We start from the raw sequence: 12,968 nt of genomic DNA, 5'->3' as shown, positions 1-12,968 counted from the left end.
TTGTCAAGGTAGAGATTGACCCCTGAGCCTTAACTCAAAAGTCACAGGAGGGAATCTGTCAGTGCCACAGAAGATAGACTACTGAAGCTCCCATAGGATTTTGGGTTTTCATTCTTGACTCACTGCGGCTAATCTTCTACATCTACTTGAAAGTAAATTGTGGTCTATATGTGGCAACAGAAAAAATGCAACGATGGTGATTTTAAGACAATCCAAGGGAGATAGGCTTCACTAGCCATTTTTTTTTTCTCTCATTGCAAATAATTGGCAGAGTAGCCCTTAAATTTGTGAGGTTATATGTACGCTGTCAGAGAGGAGATCTGAGGTTGTGTTACAGTTAATAAAGAGAAAAGGAGAGCTTTGAGTCATTTTGCTGTGGGACCCATATAAATGTCTTTGATCCCAAGAACAGAAATTCATTTAAGTCACCTAATAAATGGAAGGGTTAAAAATGTGTGAGAAAATAAAACAATGTCAGATATGTAACAAGTTGGGAAGAATCCCAGGGTTCTTTCAGATTGAGAAGGAGGTGTAGTCTGGTCAGGCCTCACAGAGACAGGACCTAACTCAGGACCAGGAAGATTGTTCCCAGTATTCTACAACTCCAGGATGTTTGGTACTACCAGTGGTTGGTCAATCCATATTCTACTTCTTGACCATTTAACATGGCACAGCATTTCCATTTTGGCTTCTCTTCTCATGTATTCCTGTTCCTGCTTTTTCTTTTTGTCCCCACAACCTAACTGGTGATCTGTGTATGGACCAAGAAGAAAAGGAATATGATAGTTCTGTAGTAACTATCATCCCTAGTGGTCAAAGCTCTTCTACCAGAAATCTTAGGGTAACTGATGCCCTCTCTTGGTCCAAACGGCTGTGACCTGGGCTACTTGCCTCAGTAATGACTGCGGTCCTGGCAGTTTCTCTAGCAGGGAGCAATCATGACATATACTGATACAACATGAGCTCTCTCTAGCATTAAGATCCTGAATTCTTAACTCTTAGAATGAATATAAACAATATTTGTGGGTTCTGTGTAAAATAAGAATTGGAAGATTATTTGTGAAGCCTCCATGTTCAGTAGCAATTGTGAAAAAGCCTAAATCCATTCTTTTGGGAAGATTGGCTGCATCCCAAGGCAGAATGGTAGGGAAATTGCTGGGCTAGATGTTTGGAAAATGAAGAGTTGTATTTGCCATATGGATGACTTATTTTTTGCATCTGTCAAATGTGATTCTCTCAGCCACCCATGTATCCCATAGGAATAATGGCGAGGTGGCTGTCTAAATGTTGAAAGACGTTTTGACATTTTTGACAAATGTTGTTTAACAGCTGGGTTTGTAAGATTCTAGTTCTGACAAAGGAAAATAATTTGGCTTATGACTCTAAAAATAAATTCTGCATAGGTGTTGTCATTTTGGGGATTACTGCCTTACAAAGTAGACTTAATGTTTGTGCTATAGTGTGTTTTGTGCCTTTATCCCTGATCTTGGAGAGTCAGCTTCATTTGAACCAATAGATTGTGACTTTACAAGGTAATGCATTTTCATATTGTGGAAGGCTCTGTCCTTACTGATAATTCTGTGTCAGGGTAATAACAAAGGTCCTGGCTTCATGGACCCGCACAGCTGTGAGTGGTGTGATCTGTGGCAACACAAACAGACCATTGGTTCATGGAATTGATTTAAGGCTCTCACACTTCTCAAGTGCCTGGAACACAGTGGTGCCACATATAGACAATCAGTATTTCCTTGGGTGCAACTTTCGTTGAAAATGGCAAAAGAGGAGTTCAGCAGGGCTTCTGCAACTGCTGATTGAGAAAAGAATGTAGTCTGTTATTGAAGGGTGATCTGGATCAGGTTTCTCACCCTGCTGCTGACTACTGAGATAAAAAGAGCAAAGATGAACCATTTGCTGCAGTTTCTCCTCGTCTGACTCTATGAAGATCCCTCTCCATCCTCTCTATTGATTTTTTTTTTTTTTTTTTTTAGTGGAAAGAAAAAGGGAAAAATGTAGAATTGTATCCAGTGAGGTTTAATATCCATATTTTTTCTGAATAGGAACATTTATATTAGATAACCACATATTGCCAGGTTAAAATCTTTAATATTAAAGAAGTATTAATCTTATAGTATAAGCCAAAGTAACTCAAATTTGTGCATGTACAATTTTTTTTTTACAAAAATAAGACTGTATTCTCATAGAATCAGGTATTAATATGTAGCCCCTCCATGAAGATTTTGTAGCAACAGTAAAGACACCTGCTCTCTCTAGGGTATAAAGAGATTCTGAAAGATGGCCAAGAGCCAGGATCCTGAGTCCTGAGATTTTTGTCCTGCTACAGGCCGCTCTCTGTGAGTGTTAAATGTGCACAAGGGTAAGGACTATGAGTGCAGATGCCGGAGGGCAGGGCTGAAACCTCTAGCCTTGATGAACTGGCCTGTCCTTCCTGTGAGCCACAGGAAGGGGTGATTTCATTCTCTACCCTTTGCCTCCTGAGCCCATCATTCCATCTTGGCCTTCACCTTTCCAAGAAGTGAAGCTATAGCTGAAATAATGTCCCCAAGTGTGACCCATTCTTTATCAGCATACCCCCTGAAGGAGGCTTCATGGGCAAGGAAGAAGGCAGATAGGCACATGCTTCTCTTAGCTATCAAAAGCTGTCCCTGTTTTGGGGGAAAGAAGACTTACTGGAGCACTTCTGGAATTTTTAATTATTGACATCAGTAAAGCATTAAGCAATAGGACATTAGGGACCCCCAACTTAGAAGATAATGTTTTTACTTTGAGAGACCCAAATCCTATGTTAATACGGTGCTTGATTTTAAATCTTTGTTCTTTTCTGGTGTTTCTCCAAATGCCTTTCCCTAATGCCTTGTTTAGATTCTTTCTTACCTTTTTGTCTTATCTGTGGTTCCACCAACTGGCTGCAGTACAAGGTGCTTCTTAACTGGGCATAAAGGCTGTCCACAGTCTGTTTCCCAACTTTCTGACTTTCTTTCTGTTCTTTCTACACACAAACTTCTCCTAACTCAAATGGATCCTTGGTCCCATTTTCTCCTGTTTGCATAGAATGCCTGTTTTTTCTCATTTTTCTTCAGTGACCAGTTGGTTTGGCAGTATTGATAGACCCTTGGCCTAGGACCCAGACCTGTATTTCCATCCTGCCTGTATCAGCTTTTAGAAATGTGACTTTGGGAAAAATATTGAATTTCTGTCAGCCTCAATTTTCTTACTTTTAGGTTGGGATTCATAATATCACCTTATAGAATAATTGTGAGCATGGCACTTGTGGTGCTTTTCCACCTGTATCCTCTTTTATGCATGTTTGGCACAGAGTTCTGCATGTAGGCTCATCATATGTGCTTGCTGATTAAGTTATTATTTTTTGTATGTTTATTTTGAGAGAGAGAGAGAGAGTGCATGTGTGCATGTGCACAAGCCTTAGGGAGGGGCAGAGAGAGGAAGAGAGAATCCTAAGGGGGCTCTGTGCTAACAGCGCAGTGCTGGGCTGGAATTCATGAACCGTAAGATCATGATCTGAGCTGAAATCAAGAGTTGGCCACTTAACCAACTGAGTCACCTAGGTGCCCCTGACTAAGTTATTGAACATCATAGCAGAGTTGGTTTGCATCACAGTTCTTGATTAGCCATCCTCTACCTACCACTTTCATGCCTTCTCTAACTACATCTTTCTTTGATAAAGGCCACTATTCCTAGCCCCAGCAAGCACCTGAAGATATATTCTCCCCCCTCCCCCTGTGATTGTGAAAATTATGTTCGTGGACATTCATGGGGCTCTAGTGTATCTGCCCACATCAGAAATGGACAGCAACTTCAAGGTTACTCTACATAACCTTGATAAGAGATTCCTTCACATTTGTTTCTTCTCATATATAGTAAGATTTATCGTAGAGCCAAATGCTATCATTATAGCTGTCGTTGGAAGGTAAGGCATACATATTCTTAAAACAAAGTTTTATAAGGCCCAACCAACAGGGTTTTTATTCCAAACATCATTTAATAAAATGCAACATGACATTAACAGGTTTGCTTGGACAAACTCTTGGAGTTCATTTAAGCAGACTCTGCCCTGTATTGATTCTCAATTATAACATGTTAGCATGAATAAGCCTGCCAGTGTTCTCAAATGATGGTGGTGCTCTCCTGGCAGCTCTGCCCCTCTCTGAATACGGGGCTGAAAGCATATCAGTGTTTCTTTTGTTCTTTCTACTTAAGTTATGGTTTTCTACATTTTGTTCAAATAATTTAAGCCATATGTTAGGTCAATAAATTTTGGTTTCATAAACTCTAACTCCTCCTATCCCTTCTCTTTTTACAATTTTTCTTATTGTTTCATGCACAAAATAAGTCTTAAATTTTTTTCCTACTCAAGAATAACTTAGATGCTTGTATTGCTTTTCTAGTTTGATATATTGGTTTTTTAAGTTATTAAAATGGGCTATAATTTCATATAGATGTGTGGTTCTCATTAAATTAACTTTGTCTCTTTTTTTCTTGAATTTTTTTTGGCAAGAGACAGGAGTATAACTACTTAGATTCTTTTGCATTCTTTGGTTATTCGTGTGTATTGCTAAATGGACCCTTACCAGTCGTTTTGTCTCTTTTTATCTCAGGCTTTTGAAAGAAATATGTAAAAAGCCACAAAAATGTTTGTGGTATGAAAAGTTGTGTTTCATTCTTCTCAGATTCCTCTTTTGGAGAAGAGTAAAGACACATTTTTTTCCCCTCATAACCAGAAAGATTATCTAGTGTAACTTCTTTGAATAAAGACATATTATAGGCAGGCAATAGGAGCCCCTTGACATTTCATTCCATAGGTGCTGATGGAGGGAGTGCCCATATTTGTGTTTCAGAGGAGAAGAAAGGGAGAGTGGGAACAATAAACTGTGAAACTGCTTTGCACTTAGTTGCTGGGCCATCCTTCTGAAAGTCAGGGAGATGTCAGGGCCTCAGCCATGTGCTCTTCCTCACAGAAATATTATAGTTGGAGGAAGCAAGAAATATAACCACTGAGCAAGTTGGATTTTTTTTTTAAACCATGGCAGTAGGATAAGAAAAATAAATGGCAGGAGAGATATTTATCAGCTCAGACATGTGGCTGTTTTGTTGACTTAGGCCAGATATCCTAGTCTACCTTCAGTTTTAAATAAACCTCTCAATTTCTTGCCGTGTGAGCTAATCAGAACTTTGTGCTGCTCCTGGAAGCTATCCTCTCTTCCCTCAGGATTTAGGAAGAAAAGCTGATGTGTTGGGGCTCTGTCTATAAAGAATTGACTGCCCTTCTGAGGGTTTGCTCCTGAGGAAGGGAAGAACTGCTTGCATCTTGCTCTTGTGCAAATCACACCCTACTCTGCCCTTGGAATCACTGCTGCGATCAGATGTGTGCTCCCTGCCACATCTTGTCCGTCTGGGGCTCCCTTCCTCTTGTTTGGCTATAGGTCAGGCTGCTGAGTGTTGTGGCTATTCTCTTGTGCCTACCAGCCCTCTTCCCAGGGTGGAAAAAATGGAGGAAGAATGCTTCTGAGGGGTGAGAGGTTCAAAAAGACAAGTGCCAAGGCAAAGCCCTGTTTCACAGATCTGCTCCAGGCCTTGTTGTTTACCTAGATTTACTTCATTGGATATTCTAATTTGAGGCCATGTTTTTGTGACTGGGAGACTTTGTTACTTGCTGGAATTTTTTCCTCAATTATTTGTCTGTCTCCATATTAGACAGTAAAGCCTTTATAAGCATGAACCATGCCATCAACTTCCCTTGGCATTATTTATATTGCCTGTACTGTGGGAAGCACATGACAGGAACTCAGAATAGTGGGGTTTCAGTGCATTAATAATAGTTTCTGCAGTCTTACTCATTCCCTTCACCTCTGCTTACTTACCATTCTTGTATTTGTATTCAATAACCACTTGCTTGGTTCTCCCTGGAGTAGCATTTATGTTCTAAACAGGTCCAAATTCTCCATGCCTCCAAAGCAGTCTGTAGTAGGACTGATTCAGCCATACCTGATTTTTTTGTTTGCTTGTTTTAAGTAGGCTTCACTCCCATTGCAGAGCCTGATGACCCTGAGATCAAGACCTGAGCTGTTGTTGAGTCAGACGCTTAACCAACTGAGCTACCCAGGTGCACCTCAGCCATATCTGATTTTTGTCTGTTGAGCTAAATCTTACCTTTTCCTCTCTTGTAAACTTGCGATCTCAGGAACATGAGCCACACTTTTGACTTAAGAGGATTCTTTTTCCTTTCACTGCCAGGAAATGGAAGATGCCTAGATCCTTTTCAATCAGGTCTCACTTGGTCTGTGTGGCTGCAGAGGAGTAAGCACACCTCTCTGTATAGTGCATTCTCATCATTGAGAGCCATCCCAAGTCCTCTTACTCAAACCACTTATTTTGTTACTGGTTTTCCATCACTCTGGTGAAGTCATTATTTTCGTTAAAGTTCTATTCCTTCATCCTAGTTGTTTTGAATTTTTTTTTTTTTTTTTTTTGCCAGACCCATTTCTTTGAAGGGCAGGGACAACATCTAATTCTCATGTCTTCTTGGCCCCACTTTTTCTCCCTGTAGACAAAAACCTAAGACTCCATTCAAATTAGGTGATCTATAAATGTATTAACCTAATTAAACCCAAGCATTTATAAAATTCAAGAGGAAGAAATGGCCTTAATACATTAACATCCAAACATACTTTAGAGATCTTCTGGTTTACCATCTCATTTTTTGATTGTGGGCTTATTGATTCAATTATTTCTTCATCCCTCGTTCCCTCCCTGCCAGGCATTGTGTAAGGAGCAGCAGATCTGAGGTGAATAAAGACATGGAGCTTATCATCAAATGGAAAATACTTAAATGTCTTAGGAGAGCTCTAGGTATTGAGAGCTTTAGAAGTCCATGATGCTGAGCTGCCTTAGGGCCAAGGAGGCTTTTGATGTTTAATCTGAGGATTTTTAACCTAGAGAAGGGACTTGCCCAAGGCCAATTAGTAGCTCATGTGTACCAGAGCTTGGCCTGTAATCTAGATTTCTACCCTCCTTCAAATTTTGTGAGAATGCTGTGAAAACACTCATTGTTAGAATACTTTGGTCTTGAATTTCATTGGGTTACACAGCTTAGCTATTAAATGAATAGCTTGCATTTTGATAATGTCCTTATTATTTGTATTTGATAATGAGGAAACCTTATATATATTTTCCTTCCTTGATACCTATAAAGCAGTATACTATGTTTTAGTACCTTATCTCCTCCTGGAATAGTTATTGGCTCCCCTCCTATTAGCTTCTCTCAACACTGATATTTTATGGCCTTCATGAGTTTTACATTTTTTCAATTTCTTCTAACTCAGTAGAGTTTTGTTTTAAACTGTGTCCTAGAGAATGTTAAAAATGGAAAGTGGCCAAAAGATGAATGATGAGCAAGTAAGAACTTTAACAAAAATTTTGAAATTTTAGAGTAAACTCAAGAGGTTTTCTGAAATGAGTTCAGAGGGTAGAAAATGGTAAAGGAATCCCTTTACCATTCTTTCCTAACTCATTGACCTCTTCACATATGTGGGCCCAGCCAGAAGTGCCATTGGGCAAAAACTGAAGGGAACTTCTCTTTATATGTTTACTCAGAAATTATTCTTGTACTGTGCATGGGAAGAGGGACCAGATGGGGGGATATAGTCCTTGACAAGAGAGCTACAATAAGGGAGGCTGCTTAACCTGTGGATATAGTAGGTATTCTGCATCCTGCCTTGTGCAAATAGCCCCTGATAGAGAAATATTTTATCATTCTACATTTGTTTGCAGAAAAGCGTAACAACAGATACAGAAAATGTGATTGGAGCAAGATGACACATCTAGTTAGTGAGTTCTTGAACTGTGTGAAATTGTCTGTAAAATGTTTATATTTAAGGGCATTTTTTTGTGGGTGGTTATGGTTTTATCAGATTCTCAAAGGGATTTCTGATGACAGAAAGATTAAGAACAATGATACCAGGGGGTACCTGGGTGGTTCAGTCAGTTAAGCATCTGACTTTTGCTCAGGTTATGGTCTCCTGGTCTGTGAGTTGGAGCCCCATGTTGGGCTCTAGGCTGACCACTCAGAGCCTGGAACTTGCTTCAGATTTGTGTCTCCCTCTCTCTCTGCCCCTCCCCTGCTCACGGTTGGTCTCTCTGTCTCAAAAATAAACATTAAAAAAAATTAAAAAAAAAAAAAAGAATGATACCAGCAGAAAATATTGATGATTTTAAAAAGCTTGGGTTGATGGAATCTTTCCTTATGTGTCATGAGAACCAAACTATTAAAAAGTTGCTAAGCTTTATAATGTAATAATTTAAAACTTATATAGTGAAAATCACCATAAACAAGATTTCAAAGATGTGAGTAATTGAAAAACATGTAGAGCATGTTTGTTGTTAATATCCATAACATGAAAATAGAAGTCAAATTGGCAGTGATTATAAAGTTAACATATAATGGTGTTGGTGAATGTGGGGCCCTCTGGAGCACTATGGTTGGTTGGGTCTGTGTTGTTATAACCTTTCTGGAGCACAGTTTGACAACATACACAAAAATGTAAAATGTACTTACACTTTGGTCTAGCAATTCAACTTCTAGACTTTATCTAGAGAAAGCAATTGCACAGCTGTTGAAAGATGTATACACAGAGATACCTGTAGTTTTGCGTTTGGTTAAAAAAAAAAAAACTATAAATAACCTAAATATCCATTAGTAGGAGACATTATTAAATGATACATGTATACTCTGGAATACTAGGTAGGCATTAAAAATGACATAGTAGTACTTTGTTTTTATGGAGAGTTATCCATGATACGTTAGTTAAAACAGTTCTGGTTACAGAACAACATAAATAACCCATTCATATAAAATTGTAAATGCATATATGTGAACACACAAAGAATGCTCAATAAAATTCTAGCAGTGTTTTTTTCCAAGTGATTTTTATTTTTGTTTTGGTACTTTGCTGTATAATTTGAATGTTTGTGCAATGAACAAGTCTCATCCTTAAAAATCATAATATTTAAAACATGCTTGGCCTTATTGATCAAGTGTTTGGAGCATCATGCAAATAAGACATATTAAATGGGTGGAAAGAACTGGACATTGTTTTTATAGAATATCTATTAAGTTAAACTGTGTATATGCTACTATACTAGGTGATAGAAATACAGAGGAGTGCCTTTGTTTCCTAGGAGCTTAAAGTCTAGGGTATCAAGTGGGTGTGCAGTTCTGTGGTATGGAATATGTAAGTACCTTCCTAAGGCAGCTTTTATGATGGCATGTGTATTCAAATATATCATTTTACCTTGAGTGTTTACCCAAATATGAAAGGAAAATCAGTGAGTGCTTCACATTGAAGGAGGTATTTTGGCATAATTTTATGGACCTCCAAAACCATTTAACTGAGTGTTGCTAACAGTTTTGGCACTTATTTTTAAAAAGAACTGGCAATTTCTTTCATTGGTAGTTTATTAAGTATCTTAAACACCTGCAATTTAAATGGGGTAGCATGGACACAGAGTCTTTTCCATGGCAGTGCTGGGAAGTCAGAATGCGTTTTCTAGGAGAAAAGGTCATTTTGCAAATAAAATTAGTGCTTAGTCATTCCTTAATCCAGTTTTTTTTTTCCTGATATGTGTATTTTCCTCTAGCATTGTCACATTATTTTTGACGGAAAATCATAACCTGTTGACCTGATGGACAAAATATAGCCATGAGACCTTTTGAGGGTTTTTTTTTTTAATAATTATGTTCCCCATTAACATCTCATTTAAAATTGTCTTATAGGCTCAGAAAGAAAACATCAGCCTGCAGCTAATGGACATTCTTTTGGGCCAGAAGGATAGGAACCCCTGATCTAAAGGGGTAGGTTTAAAGGAAGTTGGTTAGTGAGCTTAAATCGTAATGTGTTCTACCATTCATTTTCTGCTTCTAGTTTTGAAGGAGGTTGTGCTAAGGGCAGTATTCAGAAACATATTCTAACTCAGAACATATGTATTGCCTTAGAAACTTGGAGTAAATTGCATACAAAATTTACTTTCGCAGTATTAACTTTCAGTCTAAAGTCTGGTGACAGAATTTAATGCCAGTTCATTGCTACAAAGATTTATCCAGCCCCTGTGGATTTAAGAGAGAATGGGAGGAGAAAGATTGGAGGCAACACTTCAGAGGACTTTGGCCAGTTACCTGGGGGATGTAAGTAGGGGCTCACTGGAGGACACAGATTCAGAGTGAGAGCATTCAATGGGTTGTGTATGGTTCCTGTCTCTGGGCCTGTATGTGCATGAATGGAGTAATGAAGTTGACCATGTTGTAGTTTTGCCAGGTTTGCAGGTCCACATGAGAGTGAGAGGGAGTTCAGGGTATATTCTTTCCTCACTCAAAAAGGGAGTGGTTGTAACAATTGAATGTGGAAATCAAACTCGTTGAGGGGTTGAGGCCAGACATGAGAAACTCCAGGGACAGTGAAAAGTGGTAAGATCAGTGGTTTGCAGGTCTCGCTGGAGTCCCTGAAGTTGGTCTTACTGAAGTTGCGGTACCAGAGGTGGAGAACTGTCACAGGAGATGGTGGTGGTTAGTAACACAGAGGAATTACAGTTAAGAACTGGTGTCTAACCTTGGAGTTAGGGTGGAGGACAAAGACTGAGCAGTCAGAGCACTGGATCATCTGTGTGGATATTGAGTTCACCTGGAATCATGGCCATGGTAGTGAGGGAGGATGGCAGGCAGCTAGGAACCCAGGTCTTCCCCGAATGAGGGGGAGTGGGTGGTGGTCTGATTTTTTTGTGACTCAAAGCTCAGCACTTGTACAGAGAGGAAAGGGAGAGACAATGGTCTAGATGTAGGAAGAAATGAAAACACCCACCTACCTCTAATCCTTGTGGTTCAAGGAATGTTGAGGGGAAATAGCCACCACTTGGGTGGTTGAGATGGTGGGGGTTGGGGAGGAGTGCCTTCAGTGACTAGCCAGGTTACAGTTAGAGTAGGAAGATGGTGGGAGCATTTAGAGAAGAGGCCAACGATATAGGGGATCTTGCTCATGGCTGTCTGTGAGTTTCAGAAAGCACAGGAAAAGGGCTTAAGGCACTGGGGGTGGTAGAAAAGATAGGGTCAAGAAAATGAATGAAAGAGGTTATATGGCCGTAAAAGTGGGAGGAATGAGAAGTGATCTGGGCTTCTCAGTGTGTATTGTTAATAGGGATAAAAGGTATGATGAAATTAGTCCTAATATTCTCAAGGCTATGGCCATAGGGGAGTAGGATGGGAGGCAGGCAGTGTGGATATTGGAGCAATCAGGGTTCTGGGTCTTCAGACTCTTGGTTGAGAGGTGGTCTTACACTGAGCACATAGGACTCCCATTTAACCCCAGCTGAAGGAGGGCTGTCTTAATTTCAGGCACTCAGAGTTCCTCCTTAGTCCTGCCCAGGGAAATGTAAAGAGCAATAGAGGGTAATGGAAGGCTCTCCTGTTTTATTCACTTTTGGGAATCACTTTACATATTTCACCACAGAGACTACATCCCTTTGTGACATATTTTTGCTGATTACTTTGTGCTTGATGAAGAGCCCTCCTTCATTTCTTGCTCCTTTACTTTCCACTTATCCATCTGTATTATCTGACAGATGAAAGCTGCAATGTAGGCCAGTCTGAGGGCAGAGCATCTGCAGGGCCCAGCTCAGTTAAGATACTGTCTGCAGGAAGTCATTTGGTCATTTTGGACCAGGGATCATGCCTACCAACCTAAAAGGGATTCAGTTCTATCTTGGCAAGCCAAAAGGGATCCCATAGTACAAGCCAAAGGAAACAAAATGTATGAACTGACCTTTAAGTGATCTATTTTGGGGAAGTTAATTTGTGTTTAACTCTTTGTGAGCATTATTTAAAATTCAAAATGAACTCTTTGATAAGTCCTTACTGTCTCCCTGTGGAGAGATGCTAGTGTCTTCGGTGTCTGTTTGTTCTGTGCCCCAGTCTGTTGAGACTTAAACACACTGTATAAAGAGATCCAAAAAAGATTTGCCAAAGGGAGCAAATTTTAATTCCAGTTTCTCTTTCTGGAATCCTGCTACCTTGACAAGAATATCATACAGAAAGGACATTTCATGAAACATTTGAGGAGTTTTAACATTTCACTTCTAAATGTCTATTTTGCGTGTAAGGGGAGTTCTCACATATGAATCAGAATTTTCAAGACAAAGGGAGCAAATGTGAATATAAAGGTTGGTTAGAGAAGGAACCTCTCTCTTTTTTCCCCCCTGTGGAAAATTATAGAATGTGGTAGAAGTTTCAGAGATGGAGCAAAGCAGGGGAAGATAACACTGATGAAATCATAGTTTTAAAGGTCCCCCTTCTTTCCTTATAAAGAAATATATCCTACAGATCACTTACACAGTATGTGAACAGCAAGCACAACCAAAGGTGATTTACTGGCATTTTTCCCCCGCAACTTTGCATTGACACTTCCTCACAGCTGCAGTATAGTCATGATCATAGTGTAATTCCTGCAAGACCCTGAAAATCCTGAAATGACAAAGTTAAATCAGATCCCTGCCAGGCTGTAAACTTCTAGAGGGCAGGACCAGGTCTTTTATGTGTTACACAGTGACTTTGGGGAAATGATCTCACCCTTTGAGATGTCCTAGATGCCAAAGCCACAATGATATGATCCTTGAATATAAATGAATTTACTGTATATTTGTTGGATGAATTGAATTGTGGTCAGTGTAATTTTTTTAGTACTGTGCATTTTCTAATTCTGTGGGTACTAGCAATCCAAATGCTTGAGTATGTATAAGGATATGTACAAATATACGTGTATATAGGAAGACATGCATGTAGACATGCACTGATAGAGGAGATAACTTGGATATACAGAGAGTCACCCTAACTCTTTGCTAACATGAGTTTTAATTAGCCACAATGTTGCCTTTCCCAGCTATGGCAGATA

At 39.5% G+C, this 12,968-nt stretch overlaps 1 protein-coding gene across 8 annotated transcripts in view; it reads left to right on the top strand.

The window, feature by feature from the left end:
• TMEM108 (transmembrane protein 108) overlaps positions 1–12,968 on the top strand; it is a 363,999-nt gene that overhangs the window by 13,340 nt on the left and 337,691 nt on the right. The window contains exon 3 of one of the 8 annotated variants that reach the window (XM_042955901.1): positions 7,807–7,863. The exons of the other annotated variants lie outside the window; for them this stretch is intronic. The gene's annotated coding sequence lies outside the window, so the exon portion shown is untranslated. The remainder of the gene's footprint in view (positions 1–7,806; positions 7,864–12,968) is intronic. 8 annotated transcript variants of the gene reach the window in all.

Source organism: Panthera leo, chromosome C2 (assembly GCF_018350215.1).
Source record: "Panthera leo isolate Ple1 chromosome C2, P.leo_Ple1_pat1.1, whole genome shotgun sequence".
NCBI classification, from domain to species: Eukaryota; Metazoa; Chordata; class Mammalia; order Carnivora; family Felidae; genus Panthera; species Panthera leo.
The sequence above is the reverse complement of the archived record's forward strand: the minus strand, read 5'-3'. Positions and strand labels throughout refer to the sequence as shown.